The 5,913-nt window shown below is 35.1% G+C and overlaps 1 protein-coding gene across 1 annotated transcript in view; it reads left to right on the top strand.

The window, feature by feature from the left end:
* The first annotated feature begins 2,316 nt into the window (after positions 1-2,316).
* The window catches only part of LOC107098116 (contactin-1a-like), a 104,617-nt gene continuing 101,020 nt past the window's right edge, over positions 2,317-5,913 (top strand). Inside the window, exon 1 of the mRNA XM_015395588.1 lies at positions 2,317-2,432. The gene's annotated coding sequence lies outside the window, so the exon portion shown is untranslated. The remainder of the gene's footprint in view (positions 2,433-5,913) is intronic.

Raw genomic sequence — 5,913 nt, forward strand, 5'->3', positions numbered from 1 at the left:
TATATATATATATATATATATATATATATGTATGTATATGGAGGGTGCTGTCCAAGCGTAGATTTTCTCTTGAGATTTTCTCTTGTCTGAGTTTTTGCTATTTTGTAGCCATACAATAATTTTGGGAAATGTTTGTTTGCTAGTTCAAGTGATGTTTTTTTAAGATTCTATTTTATTATTTTAACCTTTTACCTCTTTCCTTCCAAAGTACAACTATAGCCTAACACATGAAATCCAAAGAAATATACTATTATATCTGTTTTTTTTTAAAACATGCAATGAAACGATGTATGCCGACATTTGAAATACTACAGCCATTGATTCTTTACAATACAGTGGAAATACATGTTTACATAAAAGTATTTCAGATGTTTTTTAATGGTACATTAAAGACAAATACTTGCCTTTATAACTATGTGATATTCACACTTAGAACAGTGGTCTGGATTAAATAATCTGTTATTCAGCACAGGCCATGAGTACCAATGAAAAATTAGAAAAGGTAGGAAGTAGAAGTCAAATAAGTGGCAGAAAGGAATAAATGTAGCGAGACTAGTTCTATTTAATGCAGTAGTCAGTGTTTATGTTTATGTTAAACTAGGTATGGAAGACACTCAGTAATGATCCAGACTCACCACGCTGCTTTTCAGAATGCTCAAACTTTCTGCTGTTTAAATAATAAAATCCAACTCAGGTTTAACTATTTATAGCCATTTATAGGAAATGAAGGTTGCTGATAGCTCTAAAGTGTATGCTTCTCCTCTTGGGAGAGCAAACTTGAATATTAGTTTATTATACGTTTTACAAATTCAATTGAAATATATACCGAGCTTTGAAAAAAGAAAATGCCTTGCAAGTCATCCACATCTATGTGAAGTTCAATGATTTTGAGTTGCAATCATGGGCATTATGTATTTTATAGGGATTTTAAGAGACAAATCTACATAGTAACAGATAACTTTTCATATTTGTTTTTTCTCTTTTTTTTTATTTAAATGAAAATCTAAAAAGGTGTACTGAGCAGACATGTGTATGTACCGGTAGTCCCATTTACTAGATATCTCTAAATAAACTCCAGCAACACCAGCTATTTTGAGAAGACACTTAATTTTCATTTATGTGTGAGTTTTTGTCGAGGTGAATACAATTCTTCTAATAAGGCTTCAAATGCTCTGTTGTTAGAGAACTTTGGCGATTAAATAGCCTCATTATGCTAAGCTTTGAATATCTCACAGAGAAATGTTCAACAAGTATCTAATTAAAAAGAATGGCCCAACAAATCTATCAACACATGGCTATTCAACTAAGTTGACGAGACAGTGAGACAATCATCAACATAAAATGCCAAGAGGATCTCTGACAGAACCAGGATAAAACCACTATAAACTCCTTTTGGTTTTCATGGGAGGGTGGCTAGGAGAACGTGACTATTGAAAGAGTCTTTAAAAACTTTTTGGTAAAGTCTACCTCATGTCATGAAAGGATAAAACATCCGCAAATCAGACCAAAGTTGTAAAACTCTGCATGAAATTAGAAATTAGCTGAACTTAGTGTGGAAACCACTGCCACACAGAAACACAGTGGTGGCAGCATCATGCTCTGGGTCAGTCTCAGCCATTGGTAAGGAAGGCTGATCAGAGTTGATGGAAAGATAATTTTGAAAAAATAATTCATAATTAACAACGATCCTAGATTAAAACCTGCTAGATGCTGCAAAAGATCTGAGTGTAGTTTGTTGGTTTACCTTGCTCAAATACAAAAGACTTAAAAAAAAATGTTTTAAAGCATTAGTTATTATGAAATAGCTTATTTAAATCCATTTGAGAAATTGTGACATGAAATTAGACAAACAAATTTATAGAAACACTGTTTAACCTATCAAAGCTTGAACCGTGGAGAAGAATAGGTAGGAATTTGACTTTCTATAGATACATCCCAAAAGACCTGAAACTCTGTTTACAGCTAAGAGGGTTTATCAAAGTAACAGCATGGAGAGGCTTAATGAGCAGGTGTCTATTTTCTGCAGGAGAATGGGGAAATGGAAGCTAAAAGCATGAAGTCACAAAGAAAAAAACAGGGAAAGAAGATTTTTTATTGTTTTTTTTTACTGGAAATAAAACAGAAAACATGACTTGTATTTTTTTTTTAAACAGCATCAAGGGCAGAAGCAGAACAGAACTGAATGTGAACTTAAATTCCTGCCAATATGAAAAAATTCAACCCTAAGTGGCACACCTGATCCCAGCGTGGGGGCCACATGGAAATGGCACAAGCGGTTTTAGCGCCCCCTAGACCATCAAGCACAGCCCCTCCATCCATTCCGACCCACTGAGCCTGGACCAGTCTCTATCCTGCTCCTTCTCAGCACCCAGAGATGCGATGCTGAGCAGGTGAGAGCATCCTGAAGGACACGCAGACGGACGCAGGAAAAGGTAAGAACCAGCGGCACCTTCAGCAGATCTGGGTCAGATTATAATCTAAATAATCAGAGATTATTCTGAGGGAAGCTAGGCGCTTTAATTTGAAAGCTGGGAGATGATGTTTACTTCAGGCTGAGTGGTAAGGAGCTTCATGCAACCCTTCTGCAATGCAGATTATTGAAGGATTTGGACAGAAAAAGAAATAACATTTCTGATGTTTTCTTCGTGGCAGAGTGATGCGTTTGCTGCGTTATAATGCTGTACGTGCGCCTCCTGCAAGGAATCGGATTTTTGCTTGGACACGTTTCTTCTGCCCGTTTGCGATTTAAAGTCATATTCTGTGAATCTTTATTTTAGCAATAATCAAATACTAAAGAATAAGCCAGAGGCCATCGCCTCACAGCGGCGCAAATGCCGATGATGAATCCAATTCTCCCAGCCCGGAGATCAGGACCGCTGCAGAGACGCGAGGAGGAATTAAAACGCGTCTCTTCTGATTAAGACATGCAAGGTTCGGCTCTATGATGTTTCCTTACAGACTGAGCGATCATTTCTGCGAAATGTCCATTTGCAGAGGTTTTCAGTCATGATGTGAGTCTGATGGGCGCGTCCTGACTCACGGCTTCAGTGGGAAGGATCTGCTCCTGCTGGTTGTTGGTCAACTCTGGACACTTTAAGACGCGGATTCATCTTCACTATAGTTTTATATCTTATAAGTTCTGTATTATAATATGTTTGCTGGCTCAGGTTTCAGGATGGATGTTTGACCAGTTAAAGTAACATTACAACATAACATTAATTGCTATTTACAATTAATTAACATGATGCATTAGTACTTTACTAATCACATTGCACTTGACATTCAGTTGGGTCTTGCAATATCTCTTTCCTTTAGTTTTACATCACCTGCTATGTCTTTATGGTCGCTTTTGAATTCTTTTTGTATATCTGCTTCTCTCTCCTTGAACCCCAGTCGGCCTCGACAGATGGCCGCTCACACTGAGCCTGGTTCAGCTGGAGGTTTCTTCCTTTTAAAAGGGAGCTTTTCCTCTCCACTGTCGCTACAAGCATGCTTAGTGTGAGGGATTGCTGAAGAGTCAATGCAATCAACTGGTTTTCCTTAGATAGAAAAATTTGAAACAGTTTGACTGTATAATCTGGTTTTAATGTAAAGTGCCTTGAGATGACTTGTGTTATGAATTGGCGCTATAGAATTAAACTGAATTGAATTTAATTCAAATGAAGTTTAAGTAAATTGACAATTCTCCACTTTTCTCCACTTTTCTTCTACCAAGGTTTTTCCTTCTGCTAAACTTTCCATAAATATGCTTGGATACAGCTGTTTGCAATATCCAGCCTCTTTACTATTATTCTTTTATGATTAATAAAACTAGGGCTGAAACAATTAATCAGATTCATTGTGATTAACCGATTATCGGAATAATCTTCAACAAATTTAGTAATCGATTAATTTTTAACTGGAGTATTGAGATTCTAAAATGTACATTTAGCCAACAGAGCAACAGTTATTATACCAAAATTGTTTAATAATAAATATATATTCTATCTTTAAGATAAAAAAATTTTCCATCTGTCAATATGCTCTATCCAGAATTCCTCAAGTGGAAAAGTTTTAGTTTCACCTGGTTTAATTCTGTAAACATTTTTCTTTAAGGAACTTATGGCTATCTAATCATTAATTGATTAATCTAAAAAATAATAATCAACAGATTAAATGATTGGCAAAATAACTGTTAGTTGCAGCCCTAGTTACAACCCTTATGAAACGTGTTTATGACAGATTCCAATCTGGCAGTGCTGTCCATGCTTGTATGGGCTGTAATGTAAACAATTATAATCTTTAGGCTATAGTGAAGCTATCTACAAATATATAGATATGTGTCACTTTTTAAACTGCATTACTTAAATAAGTCAGCTTATATATGATTTGTGAATACTTCAAAAAAGAAGAGCAACTGCTTTCAAAATGATCTTTTGCATTTAAAGTTACGCCACTGAAGTGCATCTCTGATTCTCTTTGTTCAATTTGCAAAAATGATTTTAAAATAAGATTACAGTGACATTTTCCTGATCTTTTTTGTTTGTAACACTTTGGAAAGGGCAGTCTATGCAAATTGAAGAGCATTATTTGCTTTCAGTTCTCTCATTTCTGCCCTTCAAAAATATTTCACATTCTATTCATATTTTTATATTCAGTTTTATGGTATTTGCATCTGCAGATCACCTGGGAATTACAATAATGGATTTATCTGAAGCAAAGAGAAGCTAACAAGCTCCATATAGATTCATTCTCACTTTTTGATGTAGATATGTTACTTATAGCTTGCAGTTGCAGAAGCTGGATAACGATCATAAACACAAAAATCTCTGAAAACAAGATACATAAAAACACTGTACTCTTATTGAAACAACATATGTCTGACTGTTGATTAAATGAATGGTGAGAGTAGGCTTTGTGCTTGTGTTGCAAGTACTGGTGAGGGTAAATTTCAATGAGAGAAATTAACTACATTAAATATGAATTGCTTTTGTTGTCGTCTTTTGTAGATCTTAACTGTATGGTATATTCATTTGTCATTTTACATTTTGATACATGTTATAGAAGTAGGTTTGAACCTCTATTACCTTCAGAACTTCCTTAATTCCCGCAACATGGATTTTACTTCAATACGTTGGAAACTTGCTCCCAAATTTTGGTCCGCATTGACAAACACAATCGCAGATTTGATAGCTTCCAAATGGGAATAGCTTTCTTAATTTCAGTTGATATGATAAATTCAATATCAATATAAAGAAAATAAAACACTGACAATAATTCCCACAACAGATTACTGTTTATTTTGCCATGTTTATAAAATTCGTCTAAATATAAAAAAACAAAAAAAAACCAAACATAAAACATAGAACATCAGTCATTGACAAATGCTGTATTCATAGATTGTAATCTATATGGAAATATCATAAATGTGTTTAAAAGCCATGTCAGTATTACGGAATGAAACTATGTAATGACATATACTGATATTGAAATTTTGTTCTCCCATTCGTCTAAAGTATGAACCTCTGCATGACATCAGCCTAAAGGTGCTATAGTAGTTCGGGATCCAGTCACTGAAAACCATCCTGAAATAATTTCTACATTCATGAATAAAATTCATGTTGATTTAAGCCAGTGTGCTCAAGTCCAGTCCTCAAGAGCTACCATCCTTTAACTTTTAGATGCATCTCTTCTCTAACAAACCCGAATCTAAAGGCTTAATCCCCTCATTTAGCTCAGAAGAGGTATGCTAACAAGCCACTCATTTGATTCAGGTGTGTTAAAAATGGGGTGCATCAAAAACTTGCAGGATAGTAGCTCTTGAGGACTAAACTTTGCAGCAGCAGGGTGATTTTCCTTCAGGGCATCTATAGAGCTGTAGATTAAAATCATAAATGGGTAAAAGTGGTCAGCAGCAATACATTAAGGCAAGTT

Source organism: Cyprinodon variegatus, unplaced genomic scaffold, assembly GCF_000732505.1.
Source record: "Cyprinodon variegatus isolate N-32 unplaced genomic scaffold, C_variegatus-1.0 Scaffold748, whole genome shotgun sequence".
NCBI classification, from domain to species: Eukaryota; Metazoa; Chordata; class Actinopteri; order Cyprinodontiformes; family Cyprinodontidae; genus Cyprinodon; species Cyprinodon variegatus.